Source organism: Gracilinanus agilis, chromosome 4 (genome assembly GCF_016433145.1).
Source record: "Gracilinanus agilis isolate LMUSP501 chromosome 4, AgileGrace, whole genome shotgun sequence".
Classification (NCBI taxonomy): Eukaryota; Metazoa; Chordata; class Mammalia; order Didelphimorphia; family Didelphidae; genus Gracilinanus; species Gracilinanus agilis.
Window position 1 is genome coordinate 348,760,319 of NC_058133.1, and position 24,587 is coordinate 348,784,905.

The following is a 24,587-nucleotide window of genomic DNA, read 5'->3' on the forward strand; positions in this document are numbered from 1 at the left end:
TTTTTATATTACAAACATTTACATATTGCTCCCTTCATGAACATTTTTTGTAACTTGTGAAATAGTTAAGTACAACTATCATGACCTCATCTGAAAGTATCTGTAACGTTCAACATTTATAGCAACCCCACCTCTGTATTTTAAATCATTTTTAATTAATAGAAACCTATTTTCTATTTCTCCCACCTTTCTTACCTTGTTAAAAAAAGAGAAAAGAAAAAATTCCTTGTAAAAATTATGCATAATCAAGCAAAACAAATTCCTTTATTGGCTATATTCAAAAATATATTTCTCATTTTGTCTCCACCTAAATATATCACCTCTCTGTCAAGAGACAGGTAGCAAATTTCATCACTGGTCTTCTGTCATCATAGATGATCATTGTATCCATTTGTAAGAATAAACAGAGCCAGTACCCAAATGTTATGACTGAAGCGGAGGGAGAGAGAGTCTATGTAATGAATCTCTCTTCTAGCTCTCCCCTCATGGGCCAAATATGCACTGCCGAGACTTTGAGGGGGCATCACTCCGAAACTGGGTGACCTGGATGGTTGTGCTGCCCCTCAGGAGTTGGGGACGAGGCTTCCCTATAAGAGGATGTATTGGGTACCCCAATCAGATTCTGAATGAAGGTGGGGTTCACACAAACCACCCCCAGATCAGTCAACTTCACAGCAGGGGGTCTGGCTCCAAGATGGAGGTAGCCAGACCAAGCTTGCTTCCTCTCTCCTTTGTTGTCTCTCAGGCACTCTGAAACGCTATCTGACTAATGAATGGCTTTTATTATTCACAATTCAGAGGTTAGGGAAAGGGGTGAAGGGCAGAGGGATTTTGGGGTGCCCTCTTCTCTATTTCTATGGAGTCTGTCACTCGAATGGGAACCTTTGGGGTTCCTGCTCCCAAGCGTCTCCCCTCTTGTCCCTTCTCCTTCTGTTTCTATTTCTATCCTTTTCTATAACTATAAGTTAGACTGGAAAGGGTCTCTCAGCAAGGTTGGGGAGTGGGAGAAGGAGCCCAAGAGATTACTCCCAAAATGGAGTCCCCAAAACTTAGTTGACTGAAGTCTTGCTGGATGAGAAGCAATGGGATGCCTTTGACCAGGGAATCCAGGTTTCAATGTCCAAAGAAAGATCCTCAGGAAGCCCTCAGGACTGGATTCAAGCTGAGATCTTCTCCTCCTCCCTCTCTCAGTCCTCCACCAGAGTCCTTTTTCCTTCTTCCTCCTCCTCCAGAGAATTACCTAGAATTCCCTCTGGTCTTAACTGTCAGGAACTGTCCCCAACGGCCTTCTTCTGGCTCTTTTTGTCCCATTCCCCCATCCTTACACATCCTAACAAGCTTTCAAAGTTGTCTATATCTACAGTGTTATTATTGTAGTTCTGGTTCTCATTTCAATCTTCATCATCTAGTTGACAAACATTTACTAAATGCTTACTATGTGCTAGGAACTGTGATAAGTGTAGAGAAAACAAATAGAAAGACAGGAGCTTTCATTCTAATAAGAAAAGAAAATACATAAAAAGAATGAAAAAGGGATTGGAGAGACAAAGCACTTGGATGGTAGAACAAGTACAGTTACTCAGTATAGCACTGAGAGGAATTTGAGACATGGCTGGCCTGGGTCCCCTTCTTAAATAGTGGTTTGGGAAGGAGCCATCTAATCAGAGGAAGAAGCTTATGGAGATGAAGGGTCCTTCCAATATATGAATCCCAAGGCAGGACTGAGGCTTCAGGATGAAGATCTGAAGTATCAAAGAAGAAACATCTGTAAAGACCATTGTTTGTTTTTTATAATATTGAACTTATAGAATAAATTATTCTCAATTTCTGTTTCCTTTACTCTGAATCAATTTATATGTCTTTCCATTTTAAGGTATCATCTATTCCCTCATTTCTCATAGCAAAAGAGTACTCTAACACAATCAGATGCCATGACTTACTCTTTAATTTTTAGGGATCCATCAGGAGTGAAGGGCTCTCCCATGTCCTTTAGGGAAAGGGCCAGAGCATGGTGCCATCTCCATAAGTACCTGTGGGATGGCTTCCTTTATATAGGCATTGTTGGAAAAATACTTCATTTTCTTTTAATTTTGATGGAGGGTTTTTCTCTTTTATTTTTCTTTCCTTTCTTATCCTTTTTTATCCCCTTCCCCACAATCTTGGGCGGGAGAAAAATTTCTGCATCTTTTGGAGTATCTCTGCTTCCAACATTCTCATTGAGGTATATATTTCAAGTGTTTGTAAGAGCTACTGGAATTAATAATTTCCTCAATCAGAATGGAAAGGAACTTCATTTTAGATTATATATGTTGTCTCCTAACATTACTAAAGAAATTAAGTGCATTATGGAAGTCTAACGGTCCAGAACTTTTGATCTTTGGGAGTTAATTAACATTCTTTGAAGTAGGTAAAGAACTTTCTTTATAATTGAAAAAACTCAGAGATTTGGAAAATGGAAGAAAAACTACTGCTTATTCAGTAGCAAAAAAAACCCCAAAACCAAATAACTCACTGAGAACAAAAATATTTCAAACAAATGCCAAGCTGTTATAGACTTATAGAATTGTGTGGTTAAAGAATAACTAAAGCTTTAGATTTCTGTATTTATAGTCTCTTAACAGATAAAGTCTCAATAAGATTTGGTTAAGGTAAAGTGTCCTAAAAATCAATGTTTTATCTATCAAAATGAATAGTGATTTTATATACTTATTTTCTGCTAGGTCTTGGGGAAGAATTATGATCCCCAAAGATTTGGAAGCTAGGCTAGAGGGGAAAATGAGAACAGCTGCGTGTTCTATGTTTCAATTTAAAATCAACTTTTTCTTTGTACAACAGAGGCAATGGAGCAGGTCATATACCTTGACTCTGTGGGGATAAGCTCTTATTCTATACCAAATAACTTGGACTCCAGAATGATGCAGCAATCTTTTATTGGTCCTAGAGACTACAGGGACTCAATTGAAGTTGATTTTAGGCTGAATCAGGAAAAATTTTCCCCATAACAGGCTATAAAAAGAATGAGGAGAAATAGTTTCCAGTTATTTTTGACTCCTGACTGGTTAGGGGGACATCTCTTCCTTGGATTTTTAGTCTGGGGAAAGTTTTTTTTTTCTCTCTTCCTCTTACAGAGGTAATGAGAACCTATGAACATTTTAGTAAGTCTCTAGGCCAATCTAGGGGAGCCTCAGACTGGACCTCAGGTTGCTGGTGGCTTTTTCTTTTTTTTGTGTGTGTTTCTCTCTGTATTTCTTTCCTTAAGCCAAGACCAAATAATCCTGAGACATGGATGTTTCCAGCCTATATTGGTAACCTCATGAGTATGAGAGATTGGGAATTTCTGAGCTAGTTTTAGCTGCCAAGTAGGAGCCAATTCCTGATATTATACCATTTCTCAGAGTAGAAGATAACCACCAATAGGAGGATGTTACAGATAAAAGGGCTAAAAAAATCAAATCATTTCCTGAATGATTAGAAGATATAGAGTTTCTTAGATAGTAAAGACCTGAGATGAGTATGAAATATCCGTTCATCACTCCTGTAAAGTTCTTCTACTTCTTTAGAGATTATAATAGATTGTGAACCACTATTTATATTTTACGTATTTGCTAGTGAATGTTTCTGAGGGTTTTAAAATTTAAAAAAATTTTTTTTGTAATAGAAGAAATAAATTACTCTCCTATGCCTAATCTGCTTTAAATATTTAGTCAAGCACTCTTTTGGTTCCTTTTCAGAGAACCTAAACCTGAGCCATATCTAAGGTTTGCTTAAGAGATTTCCCCTAGAATGACAAACTGTATGGGGGCACAAGACAAGGGGGCTATAAAAAAAGGGAAAAAAGCCCAGCATCCTTTTTAGGTGTAAGAATTCCTGAAGATGCATCTGGTTTGCTTAAGCTCAGAGCTAGAGAGCTTTTTTTCTGAGCAAGAACCACCCTTATCCCTGACTCCCTGGACCATGCGTGATGATAGTAATAAAAGATATACAGAATTTTAACTTGGGGCCAGAGTTAGAAGCTCATCCTTTTGAAGTGACAAGATGATCCCAGTCCCTGATTTAAAAATACTTGTAATATATATGTTATTCATTTTTGTATCTGATAAACTCTTCATTGGCTGTGTCTTTGTTGGCTGAATTATGGAAAAGATAATCATCAAATAATTTGCTTTCTATGTAATGAATCTAGTTTTTACGATTTTTTTAAAAATGGGATTTGCTAGTTGTACGAAAAAATTGAGTGAATGGAATAGTTCTTGAAGTAGTTTTAGAAGGAAATCTGACCTTTATCACTTCATTACTAAAAATAAGTTTTATTAATTCTATAGATCAGGAGTTCTTAACCGTGGATCCATGGACTCCCAAAGTGAGTGGAGAGATTTCAGGGGATCCATGAAATTGGATGGGAAAAAATTATATCTTTATTTCTACTATCCTCTAATTGAACTTCAGTATTTCTTTTTAATTCTTAAAATATTATTATAAGAGGTGATCTATAAGTTTACTAGCACACCAAAGAGGTCTATAGCACAAAAAGTTCAAGAACCCTTGCTTTAGAGTCTTAACTTCTGAAAAAGCCTTTAGGAGGCCTCTGAAAAGACTGAATTTCACTCATAAAAGACAAATGCCAACATGTCCCAAGGGCCAGTGTTTCTCAACCTGAGCTTGAAGGTTACAAGAAGAAATACAGAATGTATTATCAAATTATGTTGCCTTTCTTCCTTAATCTTAACTCTCTTCCTAAACTTCTGTATTTCTGTTATTGGCACAACCATCTTCCCAGTCATCCAGACTTGAAACTTCAGTTTTTCTTCCTCTATTATTCATTACATCTAATGAGTTGCTTTTTATTATCAATTAATACCTGTAACTACTGTAACATCCCTTGGATTTGTCTTTTCCTTCCTATTCCAAATGCTAGTTTAGACCTTCAATTGGCTCTTGCCTATACTGACACAGTGACTTACTAATTAATTTCTCTTTTTCCAATTTCTTGTTGCTCCAATCCATTATTGTTGCCAGAGTAATCCTTTTACAAATCTGATCTCATTATGCTCTGGCTCAATGATCATCAGTGGCTCCCTGTGGTTTACTGAATAAAGTCCAATCTCCATAGCCTGGCATTTAAGGTTCTTTACAATATCATCCCAGCCTCTTTTCTAACCATATCTCTATATTACAAACCATATTTTATCCAATCATCAATCAATCAACAAGAATTTGTTAAATGTTTATTTACCATGTTCTAAGCACTGTGATAGATGTTGGTGATACTAAGATTTAAAAAAAGTCTCTCAATGAGCTTGCATTTGAATTGGAAAGATATAATGTAGAAATATAAAAGAGATATACAAAGTAGATATGAAATAACCTTATGGAAAGGCACTAATAACTGGTAGGATGTGTGTGTATGTGTGTGTGTATAAAACCAGAAAAGGCTTTTTATAGACAATAATGCTTAAACTAAGTCTTTTTTAAAAGACTTCTGCCTTAGAATCAATACTGTATTGGCTCTAAGGCAGAAGAGTGGTAAGGGCTAGGAAATGGGTGTTATGTGACTTGCCCAGGGTCACACAGCTAGGAAGTGTCTGAGGCCAGATTTGAACCTAGGACCTCCCGTCTCTAGGCCTGACTCTCAATACACTGAGCTACCCAGCTGCCCCCAAACTAAGTCTTGATGGAAAATAGCAATTCCAACAAGTAGAAGGTGGCATGGAGAGGGAATTAGAATATCTATATTTGAGGAACTTCAGGTAGGCCAGTTTGGCCAGACCATGGAGTACCTGAAAAGAAGTAATATGTAAGGAGGCTAGAAAGAAAGACTAAGAATGAGGTTATGAAGTGCTTTGAATGCCAAAGCTAAGAGTCCATATTTGATTCTAGTGGCAATAGGGAGCTCTTGGAATTTATTGAATGGGGAGACAAAATGCTCAGACTTATGCTTTAGGAAAATCACTTTGGCTTTTATACTGGGAAAGGATTTGAGTGGGGAGACAATTGAGGCTGGGAGACCAACTAGAAAGCTACTGCAATAGTCCAGGAAAGAAACGATTAAGGGAGGCTTGAACTACGGTGATGGTGATGGCTTTGTGGGTGGAAGAAAGAGGAAAGAAGTAGAATATGTAAAGTCAGTATCTACAAGACTTGGTAACTAATTAGATAGGAATGGCTACGTGAGAATGAAGAGTCAAGGATTATGCTGAGGTTGCAAACCTGGATAACTGGAAGAATCATCCATGACAATAATAGAGAAATTAGGAAGGGAGGTAGATAGATTGGGGGAGGGGAGAGGAAGATGATAATGAATTCATTTTTGGGATACTGAATTTGCAATATCTATGAGACATCTAGTTTAAGACTTCCAAGAAGGATTTGATGATGTATAACTATAGCTCAGAAGAGAGATTGTGGATAGGTAAATAAATCTGAGAATAACTTTTAAAGAGAAGATAATTGAGCCTGGGGATACCCTCAGTTCACGAATGTGACATAAGTAAACACACAGCAAGCAAGACTGAGAAAAAGTGGTCTCAGAGGTATCAAGAGGACCAAGAGAGTAGTAACACACACACACACACACACACACACACACACACACAGAAGAAAAGTTGATCCAAAGGGCCATACGCTTCAGAGGTCATTTGGTGATCAAGGAATAACTTTGAATAGTAGTTTCCCTTGACTCTTGTTAAATTGGGTCAGATTGGCAATTATGAATACAGAGTCTCTGTCAGAGAAGCAGCAGGCTGGCTTAACAGTGGGGAGGGGGAGGAGAGAGTGTAGAATTCTTCCTCCGCCCCCTCAGGGAACAGTTAAACTGTAACTCTTGGGATCAGGTATGGAGAATGTTCCAGCTCACTAATTCAGGGCTTAGATGGTGAATTTATAAGGAATAATCCCACAGAAGTTAATAACTCTCTCTGCTTAAAATTATTCCCCACTCTCTAGGAATAGATGAGGTCAGGCTGTCTTCAAATCAGTTGACAGGCTCATAAGACAGAAGCTACACCAGATCTAGTTTGGAAGGAGCTCTTGGTTGGGTAAAGTATATAGACGGTGAGTATTCCCGATTATATCTTCACACAGGCCCAGTATCAAATAAGCAAAGGGATTTAATGATTTCAGGAAGGCTGGGTGGAGGAAAATGGGTTAGGTAAGGAAAGGGAGGTAAACTGACTAAAATCTTTCAATATATAGTATGGGTGCACATCCCCAAAGGTGGGGGAATCGACTTAACTCTTATCCCACTCCCTAAATATTCATTGTCCTAACCTAATGTAATTAAGTTGAAGGTGGAAAAGGTAATCTTGCTTGAAGGTCTAAATAATAGTTAGCTATGATGCTGCAGTAGAGATTTTCTCTCAATTGAAAGCCAGTAATGAAACACTCTGCCCCTTGGGATCAGAGATGAGTGAACCAGCCCTTGAACCCACAAGGAGTGAGAACAAGTGTCCCACAAGAAGGGTGACCTGGCTTTTTATACCCAGGTCTCCAACTGCCCTCAACTGCCCCCTCTCCTGGAATTCCGTGAGGCAGCTTTGACCCCTCTCAGGATCATGGATGCTACACTCTCTAGAAGCCAGTATATGGAAAGTGATATACTGAATGTAGATAATGTTTTCAAGTTTATCACAGTGAAGAATGAGGTATTGTATAGGAAGATAGCTAGTAGGAATAGTAGAATTGAAGGATAGTTTTTAAGGGTGAAAGAGACATGAGCATGCTTGTATGTGTTAGAATTTGCATAAATTATATTATATGATATTAGCCAATAGAGTGTCATAAATTTAGAGTTTCCACAGACCTCAGAGAATATCTTATTCAACTATTTCATTTTACAGTTGATAAAATGTCTCAAGGAGACCAAGTGATTTGTCCATAGTCACATATGTAGTAAATGACAGAAGTGATATTCTAATTCAAGTTTTCTGACTTCAAAGTCAAATTTTTTTTTTATTTTGCCATACTGCTTCTATGATAATGTAGATAGTCTATTGGAGAAAATATCAGAGGAAAGGTTCAAAAGTACATGGAGTTGGCCTCTGCCAGAAGAGAGACCAAACCAGCTTTTCCTCAGGCCTGGGTTAATGGAGGAGAGAAAGGGAAATGATGTCAGGTGCATGTGAGATGAAGAGAGGAGAAAGAAAGGTAGCTATTGGAAATGGGTTCATTTTTATCACGAAAGTAGGAAATGAGATTCTCAGCTCAGAGGGTGAGGCTTCTGTGAGAGTAATGGAAGACAAAGCCTAGAAGAGCTGCTGTGGTGAGGGAAAAAGTGAACCAACTGAGAATTATTAAAGGAATTGCCTTGCTCGAGGAGGGCTCAGTTCAGATTAGATAACGTAAATTTATAGAGGGCTTGGCCAGCAGATTTGTATGATTCCCCCTACGTCTGTTTGTATCTTCTGTAGCTGAAAAGGAACAAAGGAGTCAGATAGGGGTAATATGCCATGGCTGGAGTTTGTTTGACAAGGCATGAGGACAGGAGAGAAAGAAATTTGAGAGTAGAAGATAGTGTGGAGTTGAACAAGTTTGCTATACTAAAGAGTTGAAATTGGGAAGAGGAAAAAGTGTAGTTAAAGCAGGAGTGGCAGTCTGGGAAAGTATTGAGGGATTCAAAGAATGGAGATCATGGTACGAATGAAAAATAAGTTGAGGAAGAGTAGTAAAGCACAGGAGGGGATGTAATGATGGATTTTTATGATTAGATAAAAGAATTTCCAAGTGCTTAAATGTGGTAATGTAGCCTTTTTGAGTGATCAAAGGTATGAACTCTATCATTAGGAAGCCCTACCTTAAGGTACAAACAAGGCTTACTAGTGTTACCCTTGATGTATCAGGGCGTATCTGGAATATTCACTGAACCATCCACCATTCTCCAAACTCATCCTACCCTTAATTTCTTGCCTTTGCTTATGAGATTCCCCATACTTTTTTCATGTCTTCTCTTTGGTTCTCAGTGTCTGTTGAAATCCTTCCTTTATTCCAAGCCTAGCTCAGATGCCATCTTTTTCCATAAAACTTCCCTGATCTTCTTTAACTTACCAATTCACTACCCCCAAACCCACTTCCTTAAAGTGAGTATTCTTCTGGAGGAGAAGCAGTCCAACATGGCATTTCATTTACCCCTTTCCTACTTACTTTATTTTTATTTTGATTGTAGTTATTTTTTCATCTGTTTTTATCTTCCCTACCATTTTGTAAGCTCCTTGCATGTGAGGACAGTCTGCATCCCTTGAGTTGAACACAATGGCTTGTATGGAACCATCATTTGAAAATTGCTTGTTGAATTAAATTGGTTGTGTTTTAACTCTGATGTTTGCAAAACACTCTGCACACTGCAACCGTTGGTCTCTTTGGCTTAACTACTTGTTCTACCCAGCTTCCTAAAAAATGGTGACTATCATTGGTTGTTACTGTCAACCAATAATCTTTAATCACTTTGCTTTATGTGCAGAATACATAATGTGTTAAGCTGTTTTCACCTCTTATTATTTCTCTGTGTTCCCTTAGCTGTCCTTTGATAATAGCCTCTACTTTACTGAATAAATAAATTAAATATATTGCTATCATTTTGTCCTTCAGAGAATAGAAATATATGGTTATTTTTTGGTAAGAGAGGGTTAATGCAATTTGGAGCAGGGGAGAGAGATTGATTGTAGGTTAAAGATTTTTTGAGAAATGCTGCCTTAAATAAATGTATCTATAAGAAAAGTCATATGTAGATTATTTTATTCCATATCAATAAACATTTATTTTTCATATACTTTTTTTACTAGAATCATGATTTCATAGCTGCACAGAGATTGCTGTGAGAAATCTTTACAAATGCAGATGAGTACTTTTTCTGCAATTTGTAGTCTTAGAGAATTCCTTGCATCATTGAAAGCTGAAGTGACTTGCCCAGGGTCACACAGCCAAGTAGATAAGGGGCACGACTTGAATGTACATTTTGTCTTTATAGTATATTTAAAAGGGAGTCCAATTCCTACTTCTCTACCTCTCTGGGGATTTCTACTTTCTCAATCAGGGCAGAGCTAAGTACTTCAGAACTATTTGTATGCTGCTGAAATCCCAGTGAGTCATCCTCTAAAGGAGATGAATATTTCTTAACATGACTGAAAAGGTTCAATGTCTAGATTTTCTCACTTTTTCCATTTTTACAACTGTTTAACAAGAAAGTAACAGTTTTTTTAGTTCAGTAATATTTTATTTTTCTCAAATTGTTAGTATTTGTTTTCTAACATTTTGAATTTCAAATCCTCTCCTTCCCTTTCTCTTGCCCTCCCTTCTCCCTTAGATGCTATGCAATTTGATATAGATTATATACATGCTATCATGCAAAACATATTTCCATATTCATCATATTGAAGATGGTTCTTAAGTAATCAAAAGTCATTTGACAATAATGGCTTTCAATTAATAGAAAGATAATTTAATCATGTTATTTTGGCTAGCTTAAGCAGAGAATCTAGTAAATATCTTACTTGATAAAAGAGATGATCTATTCACCATAAAAAACTCTTCTTAAATCAGTTCTACAAAAATGCTCTTCTTAATGTCTTTCTTTCCTTTTCTAACTTCTTTGTTTTAGCCAAATTTCCATTTATCCAAATGTCCTTGGTTGCAATCAAGTGAGAGACAAGAATCTTTATGGTAGTTCCTTTTTTTGCAGGGTTTAACAAATTTACTAATCCTCCCAAGTTGGAAATAGGCATTAAGCACAGTGAACTCCATTTTATAAATAGAGAAAAGGAGTTGTTCAGAGGTGCACTGATTTACCTCAGGTCACTTAATTCTCCTGTTTCCTATTTCAGTGTTCTCTTAACCAGAACTCATTGCTTAATAAAACCTACCATGTGGAGGTAGGTATGGATCTTGCAGTTAGCTGGCATATATGATGGCCATAATTTTCATTTATATTGCAATTACACTTACATTCTTTCTAAAAGAGCTCATTGTTCTTCACAACATGCTACTCTTATAAAGCCTTTGGCTCAAAATAACCTTGGGAGGTAGCTAGGTAAAACATTTCATTGTTGAGCTTCATTGGATGTGATAGACAAGAAGATTTTGTCTTTACGTGGATAGCAGGGAACCTGATTATAAAAATCACTGGAGTCTAGTAGATTTGGTAGTTTTGCCTACATTCTAGGCAAAGGCAACAAATATATATTTGTTGTGATAAGAATATCAAGGAACCAAAAAACATTCCTTTTTGAAGATACTGTCAGTGTTAGAGAAATTGTGAGAATATCAAATTGGTAATATTATGAATTGACAGGACTGCTGTATCAGAAAATGCCTCTACTCTTCATGATTATGAAATAGTCCTAAACTACACAGAACAGTATTTAAGCATTCCTATGATCATAGGGTCATAATATCATAGATTTAGAGTTGGAAAGGACCATAGAGATCATCTAGTCTAGTGATTCTTAATCTGGTATTCATGGACCCTGAAGGGATCTTTAGATAGTTTCCAGGGAATCAGTAAACTTGGATAGGAGAAAAATGCATCTTTATTTTCACTGACCCCTCAGTGATATTTAGTATTTTCTCCAATTATGAGTGTAGATCAAAAACATTATTCTAAGAAGAGTCTTTTCAGCCTGCCAAAGGGGTCTATGACAGAAACCATTTCCTCTCCTCCCTCCTCCCCCAACACACACACACACACACACACACACACACACACACACACACACTTTTCCAGTGTTCTTACAACTTACACTCCAATATACCCTTCCATCCTGTGACACTGGCCTCCTTGTTATTCCTTGAATTTGATACTCCAGCTCCTGACTCTGATAATTTTTTCTGGCTGTCCTCCATGCATGCGATGTTTTTCTTTCTCATCTCCTCCTCTTGGCTTTCTAGAGGTCTTAGCTTATATCCTACTTTTATGGGAAGTCTTTAATTCTAATGCCTTTCCTCAGTTGATTATTTCAGATTTATCCTATATATAGCTTGTTTGTACATAGTTACTTATACATTGACTTCATCTTTAGATTTTGAGCTCCTTGAGAGTAGGAACTGTCTTATACTGTTCCTTGTATCAATAGAGTTTAGCCCAGTATCTGGCACATAATTGGTTCTAAATAAGTGATAGTTGATAGACTTACAAACCTATTCCAACAATTTTATCATTAACGCAACTGAATTCTACAAGGTTATGATATGCCCACATGGCAGAGCTTGGATTTGGACCTAGGTATACTAATTTCAAATACAACTGGGTTACTTTTAATCAAAATAAATTATAATTTTTCTAAAACTTTCAGTAGTTGTCTACAGTTGTCCATAGCTCCTTAAAGTTGACTTTTTTGTGATAAAGTATTATACTGCTTTTATCTTTACAATCAGTGTTCCTTAATCTTCTTTGGTGGTATTTCTTCCTTGCAGGCAGTTTGACTGCTTTTCTCCTCTACGATAACAAGTTCATTCATTCTCATGCTTTATGAAGATCACTCCATGTGGTTTTTTTTTTTTTTTTTTAAACCCTTACCTTCCGTCTTGGAGTCAGTACTGTGTATTGGCTCCAGGGCAGAAGAGTGGTAAGGGTAGGCAATGGGGGTCAAGTGACTTGCCCAGGGTCACACAGCTGGGAAGTGGCTGAGGCCGGATTTGAACCTAGGACCTCCCGTCTCTAGGCTTGGCTCTCAATCCACTGAGCTACCCAGCTGCCCCCATTCCATGTGGTTTTAATGCCTCTATGTGAATAATCATCAATTTTGTACTCAACACATCCAAAAGATAACTCATCACTTCCTAATACCCCATAATACTCCCTAATACCTCTCGGCCACATTTCCCTATTTCTATCAAGGCTACCACCGTCCTTCAGACTTACCAAGTTTGCCACTTCAATGTTATCCTTGCTTACTTACTTCTTCACTCCATATATTTATTTAATTGTCAGATCTTATTTTGACCTCCAGGACAACTGAGGTAGTCCCTTCCTCTCCACTTACATAGCAAACATCCTGGTTCAGACCCTCACTGCTTTCCACCTGGATGGTTGCAATAACCTCATAATTGGTTGCTCCAAATCTCTTCCCACTCTAATCCATCCTCCATTTAACTGCCAAAGTGATTTCCCTAAAGTTTGGGTCTAACAATATAATTTCCCTACTCGATAAACCTTAGTGTTTCTCTGTTGCTCTTGGATAAGATATAAACTGGTTAGCTTTTAAAGTTTTTCACAATCTGGCCCCAGTCTTTACCTTTCCAGCCTTGTCATATATTATTCTCTTTTTTACACTCTTAAGGAACAGTCAAACTAGATTTTTATCTACTCTTCACACACAACACTCTATCTTCTGTCTGCACTTTTGCACTGACTGTCCCAAATTACTGAAATATACTCCCATCTCACTTCTGCCTCTTAGAATCCCTTTTTACCTTCAAGACTTGGCTCAAATACAACCTTTTTTTTTCTTTTTCTAATATCTTTGAAACTTTTATTGATTTCTCTCCCCCAGTTGCTAATGTCCTCCCTTCCCTCTATTTGTTTATATATATATATAATATACTTTTATAGAATGGAAAGAAATAAACATTTATTAACTTCTGTGTGCCAGGCATTATGCTAAGGGTTAAAAAAAATCTCATTTGTTCCTCACAGCAACCTGGGAGGTAGATGCTATTATAATCATCCCCATTTTACACTCAAGGAAACTAAAGCAGGGTCACACAGCTAGTAAGTGCCTTAGGTCAGTTTTAGAGAATCTAGGTACAATACTTGATCTCTTACAGCATCCTACTGCCTATAAGTATATATACTGTATCCTTGTATACAGTATGTATTGGTTGTTGCCTCTCCTTTTCCCCCAAATATAAGCTTCACAAAGGCAGGGACTATTTCATTTGTATTCTTTTTATCCCAACCATGGCACACAGTAAGTACTTAATAATTGCTTGTTAACATATCCCATTTGTATGACATAAAATAATCACTTCATAAGTGGTTATTGATTACATACACTTTATTTCCATAACTGGGACCTATGCTCCCATCTTTATGTTTCGCATTTGACAGTTCCATTTTAATGTTTCTCTTTTCTAATCCCTGCATCAATGCACAATTTATATGGCCTATTGGTATCATTCAGTAACAAGATCCCTTTTATGGAAATTTTGTAGGTAGAAAGATATGCACAAAAGGTACCCAGCATAAGAAAGCAAAAATGGCCATTGCTCTGCATTGATGGAAAAAAGTACTTCAGATTGGAATAATGGAATCCTATACTCTTATGGTCACAGGTTCATTGAGGTCATCTCAATTCCAACATGTCCTTTCTCTGTCAGGACCATTGCTCAAGGAGGGGGTTCATTTGGTGTCTTTGGGGCCAGGGCATACAAGGCAGCAGTTGCTTTACCAAGGAAAGACACAATTTTTAAGCCTGGGTGCAAGGATCCATAGTGAGGTTAGATTTCTTCCGTGTCTTAATTTTCTTGTGAAGATAGACTCAGTGAAACCCATGTGTGACAGGGTCCATATTTATCATGGTTTTACCACATGGGTTAGGCTATTTCCCTCCCCAAAATCTGACAAAGCTATCTATGAGACTTGATTGGCTTGGGGTGAGGGGTAAGATTAAGCTGCAATTCCCTTAAAATAGCTTCCTGGTAGCCTCTGTCCATATTGCCATAGTTTCCTGGTCACTTGTCAGGAACCCCAAATTAACCTCTTGTTAATGCCTCTCATTTCCCTGATTTGCCATGTGCCAGACCTAGCAGCTCTAAGCCCAAACCTAGCAGCTGAACATAACTCTCACCCCATTGAGATATGCTGTGAGCTTGGCATACCAACACTTCTTTGCATGTGAACACCCAGGGTGATCTCTGCTGCTATTAATATGTTACTGTCAAAATCACAGCCCAGAACCATAGGTCAGATCAGACCAATCATGTCAGCTCTGAGTAATGGAAATCACCTGCAGGAACCACATCCCAGCCAACATGACTCTCTCATGAATAGGCTTTCAATCACCAAACAAAACTGATTGTCCCCTTCTTTGACCCTGGACAAATGCTAAGAATAAATTCTTTGATGCTGGACAAACTCTGTCTTGTAATTAAATAAACTTTACCAGTGTTACAGCTTATACCTTCGTGTCTTGTCACACCTCTATGTATCAAGGCTGTACCTTGGCATTTGGGGGTTAGACTTGGGTAAGAGTCTCTCCTCATCATACCACGACTTTATCTTACCCTTCAACAAAAGAAAACTTTAAAGCACCCGGTGGGTACTTCGGGTTATTCTCATGTCCCATTGGAATGAGCGGTTGACTCACCTAAAAGCATAAATTTTCCACTAGCGGAGTCCTGCCCCTTCAGGTTTGGCAGATATCCTGAATCTGCTGGCCAGATGTGTTTATATTGTTATAGGGAAATTAAGGAAAAGCAGGAAATGCTGCAAAAGCAGAGACAGGGAAGATTCCAGAACTCTGGAAGAGTGAGTTTCTCCTGGTAGCAGTTGATCTTTCTCTCTGGAGGGAGTCAGTATGTGGACTTCTCCTGTGAGCAGTTTATCTCCTTGGAAGTGGTTGAGTGTGTGTCTGAACTCCTCAGGTAAACTGAGTGGGTTTGACCCTCTCCCTTTCCTTGTGGCTGTCCATCTGGTTCCTGTTTGTGTTTCCTGATATTCCTGATATATTGGGACTCTTACCAAACTACTGAAGCCAACTGTCAGTAAGAACCTCTTCCTTTGAATGCTTGATCCTGCTTACCATCCAGCCTTTTTCCCTACTCTACTTACCATCTAAGGGGGGGAAATTTGGTTAGTGAGATATTGTAGGTGCTGGGATCTTTAGGTAGAGAGAGTGTACAATTAGAGCAGATACAACCTGGTGAAGACTAGTACTGAGTTTTGGTGGGAGGTTTAGTTACATCAATTAGTCAGATTGTCCCAATCCCCTTCCCTTCCTGCCCTTACTTTAATAAACCCTGGTTTACATCATTTGGGTAACCTGTTAGTATCTCTTGTTAGCCCTCCCAAGCCTATGTACTTCTGATAACTGGCCCTAACAACTATCAGAAACCTATACCACCAAGCGTCTAATTTACCTAATTTTTATTTCAATATAGAAAGTCAAGGTATGGAGAAGAGTTTGCCTGAGCTAAGTGTTGGAATCTTCTTGCTGAATATACTTTATATCTATGGCTAAGTAAGCCTCCTTTTGCTGACTTTTGAATAACCTATAAATGCCTCATTTTGCCTTGATACTGAACCTGACTTAACAAAATGCCAGCCTGAATCAGGCCCATCCCTAACACTAGATGAAAGTAGACTGCATAGGGAAGCTGTTACTTGGTGAAAAAAAAAGGTACTCCTTATATACTTTCTCTCTCTCTCTCTCTCTCTCTCTCTCTCTCTCTCTCTCTCTCTCTCTCTGTCCCTCAAAGGCCCATATCTACAACCGGGGTCACACCTGTGGCAATTCCCCACTGAACTGAGTTGTGCCACATTTATGACCTACTTTAAATCAACTCCTGGATTATTATAAATGACCTGAGACACCATGATTTCAGCACATAGGATCACTAATTATAGTAAATGGCGGTGGTAGTGGGGGCTCCAGAGATTTTTTCTGTGCTTGGTCAGAAATAACTACAAGGAATATCAGTAATGGGATATTGTGGAGAGAGAATTATACATAAAATCCTTCTGCTTGCAGTCATTCCCAGTCAGAAGTGGATTTTCTTGATTTGTCCACAAGCAGGGACATGCCTACTTGTCCTCTCTGCCTCTGTCTACTTGCAGAGCTGGGCTATTTACTCCCTTAGATTCTTTATTACTGTAATTAACAGTTAGGGGATGGTCCTTCTTAAGAGGCTCTATCTCTGTTGGTCCTTCTCATCTGACCTCATCACTTAGTTTTAATTTCACTCTCTATAGTTACCAATGAACTTTTAATGACCATATCTGATGTCTTTGTAAAACAGTCTAATTCTTTACTACTTATCTACTGCATCTCACACTGGTGACCACATATTCTTCCTAGATACCCTCTCTTCTCTTGGTTTTTGTGATCCTACCCCTTTCCTAATTCTATGACTAGTTTCATTGTTCCTTTAGTTTCCTTTCCTGGTTTGATATCAATATCATATCCATATCCATTAATGATAGGTGTCTTCCTAGCCATCTAATTTAGAGAAAGATGACAATGCATTTTTATTGAAGTTCTCTTAAAATACATTTATCTTCCATGGAATGCTATATTTATTTCTAATCTGGACATGAATTGAACTGACCATTGTGCCAGAATCTGTTGGGTATACCAAATGTCCTAGGCAGACTTATGGTTTCCCACAATGAAGTATTCTAAAAGGCAAGTGTGAGCAGTTGCTTAACTGAGGTAGAAGGGAATCAGCATTTATATAGCACCTACTACTTGCCAGCCACTGTGCTAAGCATTATGTAAATATTATCTCGTTTTGTTAAAGACATTACATTCATAAACAGTGAAAGCATGTGCACGTATTCTGTGACTGTCTCCTATCCACACATCATATAATGAGGAAAGGCTTTAGATTGGCTACTAATTCATAATCAAATGTGCATAAAGAAGACTTGTCAGGACAGCTCATTGGATTGAGAGCTCAGGATTGAGAGATGAGAGGTCCTGGGTTCAGATCTGACCTCAAACATTGCCTAGCTGTGTGATCTTGAGCAAATCTCTTGATTCCTATTATATAGCCTTTACCACTGTTCTGCTTCAATCTTATAAAATAACAGTTGGAGTATTTGGATATTGATTTTTAAGCTTACAATCTTTATTTTGTCTGCTGCTGCAGAAGCTATTTGCAACTTTGCTGAACTCCTATTGCCACCTTATAGAGTTGACTATTTGTGGCTATGGCTTCTTTTTTCTCCAGAGAGTGGTGGGGCGTTGTATTATATCCAGGGATATTATAAATTAGGTGTTCGATTATTTTGTTAAAAAGATTTCATGATACCTGATAGAAAAAGTCTGCTCAAGAAGTATTGCCTATCTTTCACTTCCAGGTAGAGTAGGGATGTTGAATTCCTTTTCACTGTTTTTAACAGCTAGTAAGGCTTACAGCTTAGGTCTCTAGGAGGTACTTAATAACACTGGAGGGCAAGAGGCAGAGCTTTGTCGGCATTCCTGTCATTTTTATTCATAGTATCACTAACCTACACTGAAAGTAAACTCCGAATCCTTCTGGTTCCACTTCCCCATTTTACAGATGAGTCAGCTCTGGCCCAAGGAGGATGTATGACTTCCTCAAGGATCTACAAGTGGTTAGTATAATAGGTGGAATTTGAAACCAGCTCCTCAGAGACAAGTTATTTGTCTTTCAACAGTGCTATCATTGCCTCCTTAATCAATGGTCTTATATCCCCCTAAAACCACTATTGAACTTTGACTTATATTCCAGCAAAGGTCCCTGAATCCCCGTTACACAGGTAAGACGGAAGAGGAGAAGAAAAAGAATAGGCTAGGGGAGGAGATAGAATAAGGGAGAGAAGGGTTAAGAAGGAAAGAGGGCTGAATAGGAGCAGAGGGTGGGACTGCATTTGTGTGTCTGCTTATATCCAGCAGAACTTGTTCTAAAAGGGCATTTTCTATTCCAAAGCATCCCATCGGGCTGTGAGTCGAGAATCCGGATCAGCTGCTTGAGAGATGATGGACCATATTCGCCTTTCACTCCCCCTTTTCGAGAGACTGAGTCCTTCCCTTCCGACACTCTGATTTCCAAACATTCTCTTTAGGCAGCGGGACGACTTTTCTGGCGGGAACGGGAGCTGGACCTTTTCCTTGGCACTCGCGGGGGAGGGGTAAGGCAGAAGAAGCTCCTAAGATCGAGAAGCCAAAGGAGAGGGATACTAGAGCATTTCCCGTGAAGCTCTGCGGCTGCCAAACGTGGAATCCGCCCAGTGGCGCCTCTCAGGCCATACGTAGTGGTGGTGGAAGCACTGTGGAGCATCTAAAAAAAAAAAAAAAAAAAAAGAAAAGGACAATTGTAACATGGAGCTGGCAGGGTGGAATTCTTGCAAGATACAGGGTCAAGCCTCAACCCAGAATTCCAGGCACCCCTCCCCCCCAAGAACTCTGGGTGAGGGGGCAGTTTGGGGCAGTTGAGGGCAGTTGATTCCTGGGGGTTGAAGTGAGCAGGCCACTCTGTTTGCTGATCCCAGATCTTGGGGCTCTTGAGAGGTGTCAACCTTGCTTTAGTCTAAATAGACCTACAATCAACCTCACTAATACTTCAAATTAGTTATTTAGACCTTAGGAGAAGATTATTAGGTTAGAGAGCTAAATAGCTAACCAAGTTGCCTTTCCTCTCTGGGGAGAGGGGCTGCTTGGACCTAACAGTTTAGGGCTCCCCTGGCCTTATTTTATCCTTGACAAACCTTCCTCCCTTCCCTTCCTCACTTATCAGTAAACCTTCATCTTTTGGGAGCAGTGCCTGGCTATTATTTTGGGAATACTCAACCTCCTTCAAGCTTAGTTCCTTCAGCTGTGTGGCCCATACAAGTCGGATCCTCCTTCTGTCCCTGAAAGCCTCAAGTCATCAAGCTTTACTATTTTCTCCTTACACAAACCTGTTGGGGAAATAGTTTAGATAGTGTTAATATCTCTTTGAAACCAGCCTTACCTATTTCCTGATTGAGATCTGAAGGCAATAGAGCAACCACCATCTGTAACTGATTTCTAACTGCTTGTTGGGAGGAGGGAGGAAGGAGCACTGAGCTAGATTGTGACCCTCCCTTTTCACTCAAGCCTGTCAGAGGGGGAGGAATGAGTCCAGCAGGTTACTGATCACTGGCATAACCACACCTTTCCACAAATATCACTATTGAAATCAACATAACAGTTTTGGCCAGCCAGCCTGGGATTTTTCTTTCAGAACCTGAGTGGGAAGTGATTAGTATGGCCAGCTTGATTAACGGAGCTGTTGTCACACTGGGGTGCTCTGGAGTGCTACTATATGGGATTTGGCAGCTTGTGCTACCTTTTGGCTAGTCACTATTCCCCAATTTTGCATGCAGATGATTAAAGTCTCTGATTCTTACAAGTGGTTGACTATATCCTTGGGTGAAGCTCTGGCATATGTGCTATCAGGGATGGCCATGGCTGTAACATTTTATGGGGCCCTGATGATATTGAGGAAAGTTCTAGCATTTACATTTGGAAAAACAGAGATAACAAACCCGTCTTTGGAACAGTTAGTAGAGCAAATGAAGACCCTCATAGAGATAAATAAGCAAATCAGAGAAGGAAAGGATCTAGATGCAAAGACTATTATGCAACTAGAAATTATTGAAAATACAGTTACACTGAAAAAGGAGGGGTGATACTAAGTAAAAGGATACAGATAAGAACACTGAAGAACAACAGGCTGCAGGGGCTGAAGCAGCTCCTGTGACAATCCTCCCCATAATTGATAGAACAGTGGTGCAATCTGACTCAGGCATAATTCATGTCAAGGGATACAAACCTTTCTCAGGGGGTGATCTGGAAATCTTAAAAAGGAGGTTCCCTTAGTTCTTCACAAATCCCCATAAATCGATAAAAGAATATAAAAGGGCTGTGAGATTATACAACCCCACATTTGAAGACGTGGAATTGCTTTTATCAGAGTTATACAACCCTAATGAAAAGGCCAAGTTTATAGCCGAGACTAGGAGCAACCCCAACCTAGTCTTATGGCCTGAGCAGCACCAGGATTTAGAACTCTTCTTCCATGGAAACATGGCTTATCTCAAAAGATGCAGAGAGGATTTAGCTGAAGCGATGAGGCTCCATGCAAGGCATTCAAATGCATGGACTTGTTTCGCAAAAAGCCATTTCAGAAAAATATGCAAAAATGACCCACAGACGTGTTGCAGCAAGGGAGCAGGATTGGGAAGAAGCAAGAAATAGGAGGCTTCATCTAACAGCTCTGCATAGCAGATTTCAAACTGGTTTAGATTTCAATGGCAAGTAGAAAAGAAGTAGTTTCAGGAAAAGGTCAGTTTTTCTGTAAAAACAAACATTGTGAGGAAAAAGAAGGATTAAAGAGTTGGGAAGTGAATTTTGACTACATAGAACACGGTGAAAGAAATGCAGCTTGTGAAATTAAGACTATGCCAAGAATGCTCCTTCCAATGAAATTTACATCACAGGAAAAAAGAAGTCAAATAAAAAGTATAAGACATAGAACTGAAGAAGGTTGTGAAGAATCATCACATAAAAATCCAAGTTATCTTCTTCAAAAAATGCAGACTTCCAAGACAAAGAAGAGAAAAGAACATTAACTCTCAGAGAAGTCAGAAGTGTCAAATAATGAAAACCGTGATGAGGAAGCAGAACTGTGGGAGGGTCCTCTGCAGGAAATAGATAAAAAATCACAGGAAGAAGATTTTGATGAATATTTACAAGATTTATTTCTGTGAAACATGAAAGATAGAAGCTTCATTCCTTAATGTGGAATCTTATTTGAATTTTTAAAAATTAAATTTCTTTTCTCTACCAAGTTGAAATTGAGTATTTCTTTTTAGCAATAATCAATCATCCAGGTAATCTAATTGAAATATACTTTATAAAACAGATTAACTCTATTACAGAGTGCAGTTCAGTATAGACTGTAGAATTAATTCCTAAATAGCACCTTAAATCACTTGACTACAAAGTTAGTAAAATTTGTATAGATATTTCCTTTTTTAAATTATATTTTTTCCTAATTACATGAAGATATAATTTTTTAAAACATCTTTGCCTTCTGTTATGATTAAAATGTTCAGTATTTTTATTTAATCAGAAAAGAGTACAGGAGAAGGATGAAAGAAAGAGTGGAGGTAGATTCCTTAGAGAAGTTTTATCCTAATCTAGCTTCCCCATTATGCTTGCTGTCCTACAGCAGCCATGTAGGCCCTTCATTCCTGGCGATGCAGTCTGGCCTCAGTTTGTCAAACTTTCTCTCTGCCCACTGACTTTAACATGTCACAACTTGTCAGCCAACTGTCACCCCTTCTTCAGCCTGCCTCCTGCCTCATTGTACTCTACCTTAATTGCTGGCTTTTCCTGCTGACTAAAGGGGGCACCAGAGATTCAATTCTATCCTTGTAATCAAAGTCCCTTTAATAATTTCCTTCACTCACTTCTGTTTTACTATCAATTCTAAGACAGAAGAATAGCAAGGGCTAGGTATTTGGTGTTAAGTGACTTGCCCAGGGTTACACAACTAGTAAGTATTTAAGGCCAGATTTGAACCCAAGTCTTCCCAGTTCCAGGCCTGTCACTCCATCCTCTGTGCTACCTATGCTGTTCCTAGATATAATTTTTAATAATTGTTTTCTGATTTTTTTTCTCTCCCTTCTCCTCCCTGAGTCAACAGGTAGTATTGTATGATAGAGGCTATACATGTGGTTTTATCATTCACTATAAATTTCCATGTTTGTCATGTGAAAGAAGAAATGTAGATTATATAAAAAAAACTCATGAAGGAAATGAAAAATGTTTTGTTTCAATATACATTCAGACTCCCATTAGTTCTTTTTTTGGTGTGGATAACCTTTTGTCATGAGTCCTTTGGAATTTTTTCTTGGATTCCTTGCATAGCTAATAATAATTAAGTCATTCACAGTTGATCATCATACATGATTGCTGTTTCTCCCTTAACTTTTTATCACGTCATATAAATCTTAATACATTTTTTTTGTGATTGTCCACCTTGACATTTCTTATGGTATAATACTATTCCATTACAATCATATACTACAACATTTTTAGCCTATTCTATTTTTAGAGTTGTTACTAGGACAGAAAATAAGGGTTTAAAAAATTGCTACTTGGAAGCAAGGCACTTTCAGAAGTATGTTATGGTTTAAATAGTTTGTTCTTTAGGGAATATTATTACAATGAGGTCAGTGGTCAACTGGCTAGAGACCTGGCCTCTTTTTTCTTTTGAAAAAATTTCCACATTGTTCATTTTTAATCCCCCAACATATGCCCAAATAAACAATTGAAAAATCATATACTTTTATCTGTATTTTGACTCCAATAGTTCTTTCTCTGGAGGTAGATAGCATCCTTTGTCATAAGTCCCCCAGAATTGTCCTGATTTATTGCTGGGAGTAGATGTATCTATCACAGTTGATCCTTCTACAATATTACTGCCATTGTGTACAATGTTTTCGTGGTTCTGCTTATTTCACTCTGTGTCAGTCCATGAAGGTCTTTCCAGCTCTTTCTAAAATCAACCTGTTCATCATTCCTAACAGCACAATATTATTCCATTACCATCATATACTACAATTTGCTCAGCTATCCCTCAATTGATAGACATCCCTTTAATTTCCAGTTCTTTGCCACCACAACAAGGGTAGCTATAAATATTTTTGTGCAAGTAGGTCCTTTTCTCTTTTTTTGATCTCTCTGGGATATAGACCTCGTAGTGCTATTACTGAATCAAAGGGCACACACTCTTTTATAGCCCTTAGGGATAATTTCAACTGGCCCTCTAGAATGGTTGGATCAGTTTACAGAGCCACTACAACACATTAGTATCCCCATTTTCCAACCTCTGTTTTCAACAGAAAAACATGGGTTCATGTCTTGCCCCTGACACTCACTGACTGTGATTCCAGGCAAGTCATTTAACTTTTCAGTGCCCCTAGACAAATCTCTAAAACACTCATGTTGCAGAACAGAGGTAAATCTGCATCACTTTAGGGCAATGATGGTGAACCTTTTAGAAACCAAGTGACCAAAACACCCTCACGCTGCATGTGAGTTGCCCCCTTACCCCAGAAAAGGGAGGGAGGAAACACTCCCATTGGATTGCTGGGCAGAGGGGCAGGTGATAAGAGAAGGTCCTCAGATGCCCATGGAGAGGGGGAAGAGAGCAGCTCCCTCTGGCATTCTCCAGCTCATGTACCATAGGTTCACCAACATGGACATAATTTCCCTATATTAATGAAATCTCAGGTCCAGTCTATCAGCTTAATAGAAGCCTCTATAGCAGGGGTCGGCAACCTTTTTGGCTGTGAGAGCCATAAACACCACATTTTTTAAAATGTAATTTCGTGAGAGCCGTACCAGTGCTCACACTGCGTGCTCCCGTAACAGTGCGTGCTCCTGTTACAGCGTCTGAAAAAAAATTGACTTTATGGCTCCTGCAGAAAGAGCCATATCTGGCCCTCAAAAGAGCCAGATATGGCTTTAGAGCCATACGTTGCCGACTCCTGCTCTATAGTATGAAACTGTAGGGAGGGCCTATAGTAAGTGTTTTTTTTGTCCGATTTGGTTAATTGCCTACAAAAAATATCCTACTAAAAATTCTTTCTCTAGTTTCTATTGATGAAATAGTAATTTTCTATAAAAGTTGTTAGTTTTACTGTATTTATGGGGAAGAGAATTCCCCTTTTCCCTTTTATCTAAATTCCCCAAACATTTATTTCAATAAAATTTTATACAAAAAAGTTCTATAAGCTTAGAGGTGGGATGAAGAGATTTGAATGGGTTTCTTCACTTAATTAATTCACTTCAGAGTATCAGAAGCTGTATTTCATCCATTAATTATTAATAAGAGGAATAGCTAGGTAGCTCAGTGGATAAAGAGCTAGACCTAGAGACTGC

General features: G+C 38.5%; 1 pseudogene; it reads left to right on the top strand.

Moving 5' to 3' along the window:
- The first annotated feature begins 20,835 nt into the window (after window positions 1-20,835).
- On the top strand, window positions 20,836-21,403 carry LOC123246543 (annotated as a pseudogene).
- The last annotated feature ends 3,184 nt before the right edge of the window (window positions 21,404-24,587 follow it).